The 15,676-nt window shown below is 50.1% G+C and overlaps 1 protein-coding gene across 4 annotated transcripts in view; it reads left to right on the top strand.

The window, feature by feature from the left end:
- The window catches only part of Fbln2 (fibulin 2), a 66,468-nt gene that overhangs the window by 7,688 nt on the left and 43,104 nt on the right, over window positions 1-15,676 (top strand). The gene's annotated exons all lie outside the window — the stretch shown is intronic.

Below are 15,676 nucleotides of genomic sequence, written 5' to 3'. Positions count from 1 at the left end.
TGACATCCCCTTGGGATAGCTGAGTGACCCTTTCTCAGCTTCAGACCTCCATAGCCCACAGGGCTGGAAAGGCCTCTGCCTGTGACACTATGGCCCAGCTAAGTTTCCACTGCTGCCTTTGGGGTGGCCTGCCTGTCCCTAAGGGGATCCCACCTTCAGCCTAGAACTTCGGAGCTGACCATTCCTGCCTCCACAGATAGACTGTGCTTCCTTGTTGTTCCAGGCCTACATCTGAGGGGAGAGGTCTGGTTGGCCCAGCTTGGGAGAGATGTCCACCTTGGCCAATCAGTGGTAGTTGGGGACGGTCACATGATCATGCTAGTGACATGGCCCTAGGGCTATGTGCTGAGCCATTCCAGAGAATGTGGGGGCAAAGTTTAGTAACTCCTAGAATTCGTACATCACAGGGTTGAGTCAGCAGTGGTGCAAGGTTGTTATTTGGTCTTTAGTGTCACAAGAGTCAGAATTATTTTGATTTGAGGGGATAGAATGTACAATTTAAGAAAAACAAAAACAAAAACAAAAAAAACAAAAAAAAACAAGAAAAGTAAATGTTAGCTTCAGGCAAGGCTGTATCCAGAGCTGGAAAGGTGCTATTTCAGGGTCTTGTCCCCATATTCACTGTGCTTCGCTCCACCTATTCCCAGACAGGTTCTGCCACTTGGTTGTTAGGTGTCCCCAGCAGCTCACATTCCTGAGCAGCAAGAGGTCCTCCGCTCTTCTAGAAGCATCAGTGTGGGCCTGTGGGCCTGGGTCATGTAACTGTCTGTCTCTGGTCACTGTGGATGGAGAAAGAGACTTCTAATTTGCCAACCAGAAGTCCATATAGCCTAAGAGTGGAGGAGGAGCCTCCCCAGAGGAAATTTGGGAGCTTCTAGGAAGGAATGTAGAGGTCCCAAATATCTCTGTCCTGCCTGCATATTTCTTTTCTGATCCCATCCTTCCCGGTGGCTTGCTCAAAGGGAACATGGGGACATTCAGGTACAAGCAGCTGCTATGCAGGGTTTTCAGTAGTTCCTGTTAAAATGGGAGCCAGTGAGAAGGGGTGGGGCTCAGGGTGCCCCTGGGATTTGGGCAGTATCTCTCATTCTTTGAGGGTTTGTTCCAAACCTCTTCATCCTTGTGTCTCTGAGCCCTGAGGGTACAGGGTGAGACAGTCACAGAGAAGTAGCAGTGAACTCTGAGGATGGGTTTCCCAGAGAAAGGGAGTGTTTAACTGGCTCTTTAGGGATGAATAGGGTCCACTGAAAGAAGTGCGCCTGGCCGAGGGAGGGGCCAGGAGCTGCGAGAAGTGTGCAGGGCTAAAGCCTCTCCTTTCTTTTCCTCTTTGAACACGATGGAAAGTTCGTGGTGTGCTGGGTGTGGCAGCAGGGTCTCTACACTGTCTTCAAAGCCTCCAGATGGTGGGAAGACTTCAGCAATCAGGCCCATCTTGCAGATGAAAGTGTTGCTGTTCCAGGCATCCCAGGCTGTGCATGGCCTGGCAGCTGAAGGGAAGAGCTGGGTTTGATTTGCGCCAGGTCTCTGGAAGTGCACAGCTTGCCCTGCATGAGGTGCCCCTTTGCTTCAGCAGGGACGCCTGAGTGCTGTGGGGGGCTCTGGGACTTGGACCACAGCCTGGGTCAGACCCTGCCGCTTTCTACACCCGGCTGCCTCACTGGCAGCCCTGAGAAATTCCTAAATTTCAGGCCCGTGGAAGTAAATTAGGGCATTGGCACAGCAAAGGCCCCAGGGGAGTCTCAGAGCGCCTGGCTGCCCCTCCCCTGGCCAGTGCAGCCTTCCAGATGCTGCTGAGCAGTGGTGGAGGCTGAGTGAGCTCTCTACGGGGTGGCTGGCCTGCCTCTCTCCCTCTCCCTGTCTCTGTCAGGTTTCCATGGCTCTGCTTGGCTTTCCACCTCTGCTTCTGTCTCTGTCTTGTCTCTTTCTGTCTCCCTGATGGATGTCTGCCCTTATTCTCCAGCCTCTCAGTTTTAGCTTTTCGCTTGTCTCTTTCCCTGCCCCACCTCCGGGACATGCATCCATCTGGTTGGGGGAAGGCAGGTCCGCAGTGAAATATGCAGGTGGCAGAGTGTGTGGGCCCGAGGTGGTGATGTTGGTGGAGCTGGCTGCACTGAAGTGTGGGGAATGGATCCGCCCACTGATGATTTTGAGCAATGTGATCTGGGCAAAGGGGAGCAGGACACAGGTGGGGAGGAAATGGTTAGGGTGTTGTGAGGCAGTCACCCAGCAGCTGGCTCAGGCCAACAGAGAAGAGGTTGTCTGGCACATTAATGTGTATGCACATGTACACATGTTGCATGTGTGTGCATGCATGTGCACACACACATGAATGCTTGGTCACATATATACACATCCATCATGGAAAGGGACCTTGGTCTTCAGGCTTGCTTCAAAACAAACTTATTGTTTTAAAAGGAAAACAAAAAAAAAAAAAAAGCAAAAGCAAAAGGATTGTATGGGCGAGAGATGGGTGAGAGCTGGTCCACACCCCTCTCAAGGTCCCGTCCCCTCCTTGGAGTACTCTGAGCACAGATGAATCTGCTGGCTTTCACTCTACCTGGGTAGAGTGGGCCACTGAGCTGCCTTCTCTCAAGAGGCCATTGAGGAGCTCAGGAGGAGGGCAGCGCCAAGGTCCCCAGCCCACCATGCTTTAAGGATCCTGCCCTTCTGCTCCTCCTGAGAGTCACTGAAGTACCCCCCTCAAGGTGCCAGTCCATGGTCTCCCAGGAACCAGGCCACACAACAGGCAGGAGCAGCCATCCAGTGAGTGAAGCTTCATTTGTGTTTCCAGCTGCCCTCATCACCCAGTTACCACCTGAGCTCCACTTCCTGTGAGATTCGTGGTGACATTAGAGTCCCATAGGTGCATGAACCCTGCTGTGAACTGTGGACATGGGGAATCTAGGCTGTGAACTCTTTATGAAAATCTAATACCAGTGATCTCAGGTGGAGCTGAGGGAGTGCTGCTAGCACTGGGGAATGGATGCGGATGCAGGAATAACATTAGCAGGGAGGATTGGCTGTACAGAGACCGGGATAAATCAGGGATAAATTAGTTTCTTACAGTCTCCTATCAGAACCTCACCAGGGACTGCTAAGTGATAAGCTGTGTCTGGTGGCAGGATGGATGAGTTATACACGTCAAGTGTACAGTTGGGTCTGGTGGAAGGCTTTAAGTAAGAATCAGAGACTTCACAGTCTGCAAGTGGCCTGCCCGTGCTTCTTTTCAACAGTGTCCCTCATCTTAGTCGCAGTTTTGGTGAACCTGCAGCTAACCCAAGCCAAAATGAGCTTTAAAAACATAACTGGAGAGCTGCTTTGGAAAGGAGCAAAGACCCAGTGATAAGACAGCAGAAGACTCTTAAGACTGCCAGCAACAAAGAAAGCTGCATTTGAAAGAAAATACCAAGAGTCCTACTGAAATTACAGATTTGTTGCAACAGATGATTCACATCCTCCAACCTCACTTTGTATAATATGTGGCTAGTGGCTGGCTGTCCAGTGAAGCCATGAAACTGTGGAAGCTGCACACACCATGGAAGCCAAGCACCCTACATTAAAGGATGAGTCTTTGTGGAGTTTTTCGAAAGAAGAAACAAACCTGTGTGTAAAGTATAGAAGCCATTCTTTTTTTTTTTTTTCGGAACCGGGGATTGAACTCAGGCTCTTGCGCTTGCCAGGGAAGTGCTTATTCCACTGAGCTATCTCCCTGGCAAGAAGCCATTCTAAAGGCCACCATCTCATCAGATGTGTTTGTACTGAGAGCATCATTCTTGGTAGACAGTCCAATGCTAAAGCTAAGAAGCCCTTTACTGTTGGTGAAGAGTTGGTCCCGCCTGCTACCGAGGATATGTGCCACGCACATTTGGGGAAGGGTGCAGTCCATAAGGTAGCACATGTCCCTCTTTTTGCCAGCACTGACGCTACATGAACTGAGAGAACAACACAGGACACTGAGGCACAGTTTTGGAGAGGATGAGTGAGTCACAGTTGTATGCAGTCCAAGTTGAGTCCGCCAAGGTGGACAACAAGGCAGTGATGTATGGTTTTGTGTGCTACGTTTTTCAGGCGAAGGGGAGGATATGTTATGTGTGCTTTGTTGCCACTCAGCACCACAGCTGCAGAACTATTCAAGTCTTTGAACAATTACATAACAGGAAGACTGAGTCAATCAGTTTGTGCCCATATGTGATGCACAGAGTGACTGCTGGGACTGGACGGCTTTCTGACTTCACTGATACTCAGTTCAAAGAGGTCCCTTCTGAATGTGAGTCTACAGACTGTGTCACCCATAGCAAAATGGCCCCCGAAGCTACTGTTCTCCGTGTTGTGATTATCAGCTACACTGAAGTATGCACCCTCAGCTCATGTCTGTTCCCAGGGCTCTGTGGGGCACTGCATGCTCAGGGCACGCATTTTACATGGAGAAGTGACACAGCTTTCTAAAGGTAGGTCATTGGGCAGAGTCTTTTGAGTTACAAGAGCCACCCCACAGGTTTCTTTTAGAAGCACAGTCACCACCGCAGTATGTTTCCATGGCTTAGAACTTGCCTACTCATGTGATATATTCTACCTGCTCGGTGAACTCACTTTGTCACTTCAGATGAGAATGACAACTGTGTTCAGGTTGGCAGGTAAAGTGGCCGCATTCAAAGCCAACCTGGAATGATGGGACTGCTGAGTGAACAGGGATTTTTTGGTACATTTTAAATATTAGCAGAGATTTTAAAGAGCCCACATCAGGACCTTCTTTCTCCTAGCTGGTACATGATCACTCGTCTCAGCTTTTAAAGGTGTTAGAGCATTACTTCCTAACCACAAGAGACCCCCGAACTGGGAAGGAGTGGATCTGGGACTCATTTGTGAATAAGACAGATGAATCAACTTTGTCCGTGGGAAAACAGTATCAAATGCTTGAGCTCACAAATGACTGTGACCTTAGAAGATTGGTTGAGATGACTTCAAATCTCCATAGGTTCTGGGTTAAAATCAAAGTGCAGCATTCCGCGAATGCTGCAGAAGCACAGAACAGCCTGCTACCACTCCAGCACCCATCTTTGTAAAGCAGGCTTTTCAGTGACAGTAACCAAAACAGACTGTAGGGTAGACTGCCCATAACCAACACACAGGAGGTGTCACTGTCTTCCATTACCCTCAGATGGAACTGTCCCATCCCAGCCTAGGACAGATAGGAAGAGAAGCTCAAGGCTCCTGCTGATTGTGCATTATGATGAGTTACAGAATAATTTCATCATATGCTACAATACAATAGTAATAGAAAATAAAATGTACTGTAAAGGTAATGTGCGTGAATCATACTGAAAATGACCTCCCCCAATCTGTGGAAAAATTATTGCCACAGAAACCAGTCCCTTCTGCCAAAAAAGGCTGAGGACCACTGCTGTAAGAGGGGAGGTGGGTGTATCCTTCTCAGAGGCTTTTAATTCCAAGATGTTGAATTTTATCACACACATTTTTCCAGCATTTAGTAAGATGGTTGTGTAGAATTTTGAATAATGCAGTGAATAAAAAGTACTAACAGTTTTAAACCCTATTAGAGCACTATTGTTATTATTATTACTACTATTATTATTAAACTTTTAATATGCTACTGGATTCTATAGTCTAATAGTTCACTTAGGATTTGGCAGCTGGATTCTTTTCTTGTACTATCCTTTTTTTAGGCATCAAGGTTTTGCTCATCACTGCAAGGAGCTGGGGAGGCTCCATCCTTTCTCTATGCTTAAAACAGTTACTTCTAATAATTTTTAATAGGATGGAAACTACTCTAGGCTCTGGCTGGGCCAGTGTTTTGCTAGCCTCTGTGGATAAGATTTTTTTTCATTCTCGCAGCCCCAGAGGTGAGCATGACTATTCTCCTTCTATAGATGTGGAAAGCCAGGCAGAGCACGCCACAGTCCCTGTCCTGTGGCCACACAGTCAGGAAGTGGCTCCTCTGGGATTTGAACATGGGCCAGTCTGATTCCAGAGCCTATGCTTCCAACACAGTACCCCCATGCAGGGGATATATCTGAGATGCTGGGCTATGAAAGAGCCCTGCACCTTGTCCTAGGATGTTTCAGGGGTCCTAAGAAGGGCTCTGGCTTGAGAGTTTGCCCATTTCTGCTCCCCTAATCTCTGGCCATTTTCCCATGCATCTGTGTGGCCACACATCTGGGACCTACCTGCTCTTCCATCCTTCCCTATACTACTGTCCCTACCCATCCATGCACGTTCCCATCCACCTACCCAGCCAGCCAGTTGTTTTTTGATCCTCCATCTTTCTCACCCACTCAACTACCCACCACCCACTGTTCACCCACCAGTTTAGTTCCAGTTTACCCATTCATCCATAGATTTACCTTTCCATCTATCTGTTCTCCATTTATTACCAGCCTTTCATCCATTTACCCACGATCTGTCTACCATCTGCCCGTTTACCCATCCCGTACCAGTTCTCCCCATACCAGTTTACATATCCATCTCCTAATCCACCTTTCATCCATCTGACCTACCAGTCCACTCATCATCTTCTGCATCTACACAGTTGCCTACTTACTCATTTACCCAGCCGCCTAGCCATCCATCCTCCCATCCACTCACCCATCCATTTACACATCTTCCCACCCATTCATCTTCATATATACCACCAATCAATCCACAACACACTCAACCATCCATCCATCCATCCATCCATCCATCCATCCATCCATCCATCCATCCATTTATCCATGCATCTATCCACCCATCCACTTAACCACCTATCCACCACTTTATCCATCCACCCATGCTTGGAGTTTGACTTGAAAGGAAGAGATGGATTTCAATGTGCAGAGTTTTAGGAGAAAATGTAATGATATGAACAAAAATGAGAGGCTAGGAACCAGGAAAATTCTTTGTGTTTTGCAGAAATTGGGAGTTTAGAGGGCGATAGAGCAAAATGGGCTAGGAAAAATGGGGTAGGATTAGATTCAGCAATTGGGAACCTTTTAGAGCTTTCAGTGATAACAAACAGCCTGAGCTATAAACTTACCACCACTGGTGGATGGTAGGAGGCTTTCAGTGCTGCCCTTAGAAGTTTTTACTTTATCCTTGGTTCTATGTCTTTAGCCAAGCATTTGCCTGAGGGATGGTCAGGGTCACCTAGGAAGTCCCCAATCTGTTTTAGGTATGCCTCTTGGTAAGACTCCTGGTTGCAAGTGACAGAAAACCTGGTCCAAGTTAGCTAAAGCAAAATGGATTCCCGTTGTTATGTGGATCACCTTTTTAGTTAGCTTCAAGTGTGGCTGAACCTAGGTATCCAGTAACTGTCACCATGTGTCTCTCCTCTGTTGACTACAATGATCAATGGATTGAGCTGGCCCAGTGCCAGTTTCTGGCCTTTGGAACCTGAATTTTAACTCATCATCTTATCTACAATGGGAAAGAGAGAGGCTGTTTGCCTCTGATTTGGTTGAATTGGGTCTCTTACCTGGCATGATGTCCCTCTCTGGGCTGGCATCATTGTGAGGGTTTTGGGAAGCATGTGTTGTTGTGGCACTGGGGTGGTCTGGACCTCAGGTGGAATCGTGGGGCTGTTCTTGGAAAGATGCTGAACATGTGCTGGAAGGTCAGACACCAGGGTCTGAAGGGTCCACTGCAGAGTTGTTTTATTATTTTTGATGGTGGTGGTGGTGGGTGGATCATCTATAGCTGTTCCCAGATCCCCCTGGGGCCAGAGTCGATGGTGAGAATTTGGAGTCCTGAGTGTGGTGAAGGGTGGCAGGCCACAGGGATGTTGCCTAGGGTGTCATAGGCAGGGAGAACACGTGTGTGCCCTCTCCTGGCTGCTGGGACAGTGGGGTGGGGGTGGAGTGGGGTGGGGTGTGCAGAGAGCCAGGTGGGAGCCTGATCTCAGCCTTGGCCGCCTGGGCAGGGGCAGAGCCTTTGCTCAACTCTCTGCCCTGGGACTGTTTCCTCTGCACAGAGCAGAGATGTGGGGAAGGAAAACATCAGTCTCCTCTGGTGCCAAAAGCAACATTTTCTTTTCTCAGAGGTTGATTAAAAGTCATGGACATTAATCTCTAATTTTTCACCTGCTTGTGCTGGTAATGAGTTTAGTGATTACACAGATGGGGGGGTCGGCCCTCAAGCATGCAGTGGGGAGCATTGCATTCTTTTTCTTTCTTAGGGAGGAATGGGAAGGGAGGGGTGGACAACCTGGCTTGAAGGATTTTTCTCAGTGTTCTCATGAGCTCACCAAGATTCCCAGCACCCCAAGTCTTGCCTGGGGCTGTGCTGAGTTACTGCTTTTTCGTTGTTTGTTTTAGAGCATCTTGCTCTGTTGCCCAGGCTGGCCCAGACCTTCAGGCTGCAGTGATCCTCCTGCCTCAGCTTCTCTAGTAGCTAGTGCTACAGGCCTGTGCTTCTGGGCCCAGCTCTCGGCCACCCCACAGGCTCTTTCCTCCTCCTCCTGGGTCTCAGGTGCCCTGTGCCTTCGGCCTGCCCATGCTGTCCTGCCCAGAGGATCACAGCACTCCCGAAGCCCAACCCACAACCCTTCCCTTCACTCTGGCCTTGCTGCTGTCGTGGATCACGCCATCCAGTTATTAAGACTTAAAGCCACAGGAAGTGAAGGAAATGAGGCTTTCAAGTTGGAAGCCAAGCTCCACCATCCCTTGGCTTTTGATAATTTGTGACCCTCACTTCCCTCCTCTCTTCCCTTTCTCTCTGCCAGCATCCTGTCCTCTCTGGCTTTTGTTGCCTTTTGCTAAATTACTGCAACTGCCTTTTTGTTTTCTTTGTCTTTCTTTTGTTTGAAAATGCCTTCCTAGTGAAAAGGCACATGTTGAAAATGTGCTTTACAGGGGCTGGTGAGATAGCTCAGTGGACTAAAGCACCTGCTTCGGTAAGCTTAGGCAAGCGCAGAGACTGCAGTTTGATTGATTCCTGGCACCACACGCTGCACCAGCCCCACCCCCAGGGCGGGCTGAGTTGACCACAGAATCCTGTTGTGGTGGTGCATACCTGTAATCCCAGTGCTGGAGAAGCTGAAAGCAGGAGGATCACTATGAGTCCTAGCTGTGCAGTGAGACTCTGTAACAACCAAATACCATTGTTTAAAAAAAAGAAAGAAAGAGAAAAGAAATTGTGCCTCACAGTCCCTGCAGGGGACTCTGACTTAGTTGAGTTGGGTCTCTTACCTGGCATGGTAAGAGACAGACCTGGCCCTCCCTGTCCCCCAAGTGTGAAGCCCCACCGTCTCCCTGGGAATCTGTCTCAGGCTTTGCTATGACTGGTCGGGGTGATTTTTGGCTCCACCCATTAGATCTCTAAGCAACATCCTGTAGGTTTTCCCAGGTTTTCTGCTTTCTGTCAGCTGTAACCTCCCACTGGGACTGAGCACTGGCCCCTCTGTCCTGCTGGACCATGATGTGAACCCAGGACTCACTGGCCTTGTTCTCCTCCACAGCCTGCACCTGTACTAGTGGCTGGCAGTCACAGAGCTCTGTGAATATTGCCAGTTGCAGGACCTGCTGGATCTGCAGGACCCTGGCCTTATTCCTTGGCCAGACAGCTCTGGCGTCCCATTCCTTTGCTGCCTTTCACTGGTCATGTGACCCCAACAGGTCATTTTCCATGTCTGGGTCTCAGTTTCCTCACTGTAGAGCATGGTGAAATGAAACACTCATCTCTGGAAACTTGCACTCTCGTGCCTGGTATTGTCAGCACTGAGGAAGTGATAATTAAATCAGAACCTGATCAACAGCGAAAATGCCCCCTGAGATCTTGTGCTGAGAACAAATTTATTTTTCCTGGTAAGCTAGATGACTTCCTTTTATCAGACAAAGAGCACAGGGTCACCTGCTAATTTCCCTTTTGGCCCTGGATGCCAGGAAGCTTGCTACCAAGGGAAGGTCCCAGGAGAGGCCTTTATTTCCTGCTGGGTCTTCATTGCAGTTTTTGTTCCCTTTCCTGCAATGTGCTGATCCACTTCTGGCTCTATAGTCCACACATGCTGTTGCTTTTTGAGTAACATATACATACCATCTGCCATTTTTTAGTGCACAGTTCATTGTCATTAAGTAAATTTACACCATTGTACAATGATTGCCATTACCTGGTTTCAGCATTTTGTGATTGTCTTGAACAGAAAGTGTCCCTGTTAAACAGTAACATCCTACACCCAACATCCAGCCCTGGGCCATCTCTTTTCTACTTTCTGTCCCTGAACTTGACTACTGTAGAGAGCTCAGATAAATAGAATCGTTCAGGTTTTGCCCTTTTGATGGCTTTGGATGCCACCATCAGCATTCCTCCATGTGGTACCTTGTACCAGGATTCCCTTCCCTTCTAGGGTTGATACAGTCTCATTGTGGGATGGACCATATTTTCTACATCCTGCAGTGGGGCTTGTGAAACTGTGGGTGTTAAGATGGACCTAGGAGGACTAATGACTGAGGGGTGACCAGACCACAGGACTAGACATGCTGGCCCCTTGGGAGGGGGTGGAATGCCCAGTGTCCACCTCTTATAGAAATGGCAGTCTAAACCAGGAGTCCAGGCTGTTCAGGAGGTGGCCCAGGTCTGGGGGAGGGATTCCAAGACTTCTACCTCACCAGGCCTCCTCTCTCTCCTTTGACAGTAGACAAGAGGCCCAGGGCTTTGGAGACCCCAGCCTGGTAGATAGGAGTTGGGTAGCTTGCCAGGGCCAACAGAGAGGACTCGTGGCTCGGTGTGTCCAGGGCCCCCTGTGTTGGGCAGTGTAGCAGGTCTTGCTTTTGAGCTGCCCCACCATGATGCAGCTGCTGGTCATGCCTGCTCTTTGGCTGGACTTGCAGGTGGCTGGGTGGGGGAGCTGATTACTCATGTTTGGCCCTGGCACATCACCAGGGTCTTCTGTGTTTATTTCCCCGCTGTCATCCTGGCTGTTTGCAGGATCTACTGTTTTGATATAGCTGACTGCTGTTTAAAAGAGGTTCCCTTCTGAATACTCAGGAAGTTTTAAAACCATACCGGGTCCAACCTGAGACTTTCTTCTTGCCTGATCACATGTAGGCTGCCCAGTTCAATCAGCATTTCAGACACAAAACTAATGAGTCTGTCCTAAGTATTGCCTGGGGCATCCTTACACCACACAGTCACCCATTGTTATCTGAAATCCCACTGAAACTGCACACATCCTGTATTTTTCCTTGCTAGATCTGGTAAGCCTGTTCTCATCAGAATCAGAAATTATCTGAGGATCAGTGAAGGAGAGGGCATTCCTTGTCCCGTGATTTGACAGTGTGCAGTAGTCCCATGCCCTGTCCATGGTTTTGTTTCCCATGGTTTAATTATTTGCAATCATAATCCAAAAATATTACATGAAAAATACCACAAGTAAGCGTTTCCCTCATGCTCTATTCTGAGAAGTGTAGTAAAATCTGCAGTCCTTCCTGGGACTTGACTCTTGCTCTTGAGTATCCACGCTGTATAGGCTGCCCCCAACCCCACCCCCCCAGGGACCCGATGGCTGTCTCAGCAGTTAGATGGTAGTGGCAGCACAGTACTTGTGTCTTTGTAATCCTTAGTTTGCTTAACAGTGACTCCAAAGCATAGAATAGTGACACTGACCTTGGGATACATCAAAGAGAAATAATAAGGTGCTTTCTTGAAGTGCAAGAGGGAAGTTCTCAAGAAAGAAGAGGTAATGGTATGTTGAAGTTGCCGAGATCACAGTAAGAGTGACCCACAGTACACCTAGGGTGGGTGCTCTCTGTAGCTTCCTGCACCCACTGGGCATCCAGGAATGTTTCCCCTCTGGATCTGGTTGGGGACTGCTGTGACATGATTTGTACCCGCATTTCCAGTGGTGGAGGTTATCCCCGGGGCCACCTTGACCTTGTAGTATCCTTGCCAGCCCAGTGAGTGTTTGAGGAGGGTGCAGTGGATGAGCATGGGGGCTGATGGAAAGGGGAAGTGGCCTCACCCTCCAGGAGAGGTGCGAGTTCATGGAGGGTCAGGGAGCAGCAAGAAGGGCAGGAAGAGGAGGGGTCCCTGGGTTCAGGAGGTCGGCAAGGCTGAAGCCTTTTCTGGGTGCTTTTCGGGGCACTGTCTCAGGCCTCTTGTTCCCTTTTTCTTGTACGTAAAGGGCTGTACCATGAACCCTGAAGGATGCACGGCCCAGCCTCACTTGCCTCTGAGTGACGAGGTTGGGCTTTGGGTGTGGCTGGCCATGCCTGTGGCCTGTTTGCCAGAAGCTCTGTGTGACGCCTTGGCTCCTCTGCGTGGAGGAGGGCTTTTGGGAACGCGTTGGAGCCTGAGGGCCTTGCCCCCTAAGTGGATTAATCCTCTGGTGGCTCACAATTGGAATGTAGTGGACTTCAGGAGGACTGCACTCATGTGGCCTGTCCCACAGGGCAGTCAGACCTCTTACTTGGTGGCCAGGGCATCCTAGAGACTAAGGTGAGGCTGCCAGGCCTTAGCGTCCCTACCACCTGTCTTCTGGCAGCTCTGTGTCTTATTGGTCACATGTCCATCTCTAGCCCAATCCCCGTGAGGAGGAGGCTGAGCCTCGTGGCTAGGCTGTGTGTGGTCCTGCCCTCTCTTCCTAGTTGCTCCCCGATGGGGTGCCCAGTGGAGACCTGCAGGATCCTGTTGTTTTTAGTTTGACCCTGAGGCTAGGAGTTCATAATCTCAGCCTCTGCAGGGTCCTGCTTTATTAATTTATTTCATCCCCGCTGTCTCCCCCATTGGACAGGTGTCTGTTTCTGCCCACTGTGCAGCCATTCGACTGTGCTGTATAATTTATCTCTTATCTTGGGGGAATGCTTGTGTTTAAAAAATACTTTTTTTTGATACTTGGGATTGATTGATAGTTGGGGCCTTTGCATTGAGCTGCACTCCTCATCCTTTTTTTAACTTTTCATTTTGAGATAGGGTCTTAGTGAGTTGCTAAGTTGCTCGGGGTGGGCTGAAACTTGGTGACCTTCCTGCCTCAGCCTTCCAGAGCATTAGGTTGCAGGCGTGCGCCACCAGGCCCTTCTGGATATGTTCATGTTCCCATAAGCAGCACTGGGACTGTGTTGTTTTCAGTCTTTCCTACTTGGAGTGTGTATGTGTTGGGGGAAGGTACGTGGGGCATGACACTTCAGTGGGTCTGAGGAGTCAGAGGCCTGCATCTCTGTGTGACTGCACTGACCATGTGAGTGCTGTCACCTGCAGTGTGTACCACACCAGTGTCCCAAGGGCCTGCTGGTGCCTGGTCCTGACTGAGCTGAGGGGTGGGGACCTCTCCATTGTGTGGCTGTAGAGCCAAGGCTCAGAGAGGGCCAGGGCCTCGTCTGGGATATATAGCAAGTGAGAGACAGTGGTCAGGCTCAGGGCCTGGTGTCTTTCTTGGGCATGGGGTGGGGATGGCAGGAGGCCTCAGACCTGGCATCACCTGGGTGTGGCCATGGAGGGATGACCACAGGCCCAGATGAGCAGAGCCAGGGGCCAGACTTAGAGGGACAGAAAGGGAGTGAGCAACCTCACCCTCCCCTTCCTTGTCCTCTCTGCCTGCCCACCACTTACGCCTTGCACGCCTCCACCTGCACTCTTACCCGTCTGTGGGCTCCTGGGCATGTGTGGTGGCCCTCACTCCACCAGGAGCCTCTCTCCATCTGCTGTCACTCATTATGTCACTCCTTCGGCTCCAGCCACAGTGGCCCCCGCTGCTCTGCACCTGGCTTCCTCTGGTCCTGCTCTATGCCCTTTGTGCTGGCCCAACGCACTCTGCGCCCAGCTGGAATGTTCAGACTCACCCCCGCCCCCACCCCCAAGCCTTCCTGCCCATGCTGGCCGACACGGCTCTCCAGTACTTTCCTCTCTTCCTTCCTTTGTTTATTTCTTCCCTGTGCTCATTCGTGCCTGACACAGATTTGTGTGTGCACTGATTATGTCCCCCACCCCGGATTATCAGCCGTGGAGGGCAGCCAGGAGTCTGCCTTACTGGCTCAGAAACCCTGGTGTCTGTAGGCCCTAGGTTGCTGCCGGTGCTCCCTTGCCACTGCTGGGGGTGGTGACACCGGCTGTCACTCTTTCAGTGTCCCCAGGGCTCTATCCTGCACCCCGGGTACCCACTGGGACTTCCTTCAGAAACCACAGTGGCAGTGTTTGCCATTTCACCCTCTTGCCCAAATCTTTTAAAAAGCTACTTTTTAAAGTTTGAGCGTCTGGGATATAGCTCAGTGGCACAGTGCCTGTCTGGCAAGTTTGAAGCGCTGAGTTCAATTCCTGGTACCAAAAAATGTAAGTAAACTTTGATATGCCCTTTCCTTGTGTTTTCTAAAAAATTGATGGCTTTAGCAAGGGAACTACCAGCATTAGTACTGCCTGTGGTGCGTGCAGAGGGAGCCCTTGTGTGTGATTTTGGGGGAACCGGGGTGGGGCCTGGTCCCCAGGTCAACGTGGGCTGTGGGACCTATGACTTTTCCAAGGGTAAAGTGTGGGGAGGTCAGGGATGAGAAGGCATTTGAGCGGTTTATGGGGGAGGCTTAGGGGCTAGAGAAACAGTGTGCTCCAAGGGTCTAGTAGAGAGCTCGGCTAGGGTGGTTTCCCAGGCCCTGAGTGCTGGGCACAGGCAGATCCCGAGGTGATGGTGAGATGGGTGCTGTGTAGCCCCATAAGACAGGACCACCTGTTCCTGGTCTCCTTTGCATCCCAGGATAGGGAGGTAGAGAGTTGGCTGTGGATGTTCCAGGGCAGATGGGAGTGAGGCTGGTGCTGGGGCAGCTCTATGGGCTAGGCTGTGGCATAGAGTGGGACAGCTGACAAGGTGAGCAGGCTGTGTTGGAGTGTCAGGGCAGCAGGTGTCCAGGATGTCTTTGCTGGTGCTGGGGAAGGCGGGCAGGAGTATTCCGGGTGCTAAGTTTACAGTGCTGGGCAGGGAGGGCCCATGAGAATGGTCCTGCGCCCTCCTATGCCCTGTATCTCCAGCTGGGGATGCGGTTGGTGGTGGTGGTGGCGGGGAGGCTGTGCTGGAGCCCAGGGAACAGCTTGCTCCTACCCAGACCCCTGACCATGTTCCCAGCCTGAAGCCATGTGCGAGGAATTGAGCCTGTTTTGGAGGAGGGTGATTGCTTTAGTGATCCTGTGTGTACTGGGGTGTGCATGGAACTGGGTGTATAGCATCACCTCTGGGTCTATCCCCCATGGGATGTGCAGCATCTGTGGGTGGAGGGGCATGTCTACAGGGAGGACCAAGGGCTGGGTGGCTCCCTGATCTGTGTGTGTCAGACTCCTGGTGTTGGGACCACCAGAGGGTCTGAGCCAAGCAGGTGCTGCTTGCCTGTAATCCTAGCACTCCACAGGCCAAGGCAGGAGAACTGTAGGCTCCCTGCCAGCCTGGGCTACACAGTGAATTCAAGGCCAGCCTGAATTACAAAGTAAGACACTGCTTCAAAAAACCTAGAGAGGGGGTGGTGAATGAAGGCAGGAGACAAGAAAAGGAATGTTGTGGGACTGTCCTGCTTCAAGGTTGTATATAGTTAGATTTCTGGACTTATGTATAAACATAAGAAGTATATAATTCTTTATGCCTATTTTTAAAATATATTCTAATTTTTAAATGTTTTTTCATCATACTCTGTAGGGATTTAAAGTTCAACATATCAATACTTGATGAAAAATACCTGTTCCATGTTATGCCTAAGATGTTTGATATTCAGACAGA

Source organism: Octodon degus, unplaced genomic scaffold (genome assembly GCF_000260255.1).
Source record: "Octodon degus isolate 3935 unplaced genomic scaffold, OctDeg1.0 scaffold00350, whole genome shotgun sequence".
Taxonomy (NCBI): domain Eukaryota; kingdom Metazoa; phylum Chordata; class Mammalia; order Rodentia; family Octodontidae; genus Octodon; species Octodon degus.
Note: the sequence above shows the minus strand (reverse complement) of the source record. Positions and strands in the feature narration are given on the sequence as shown.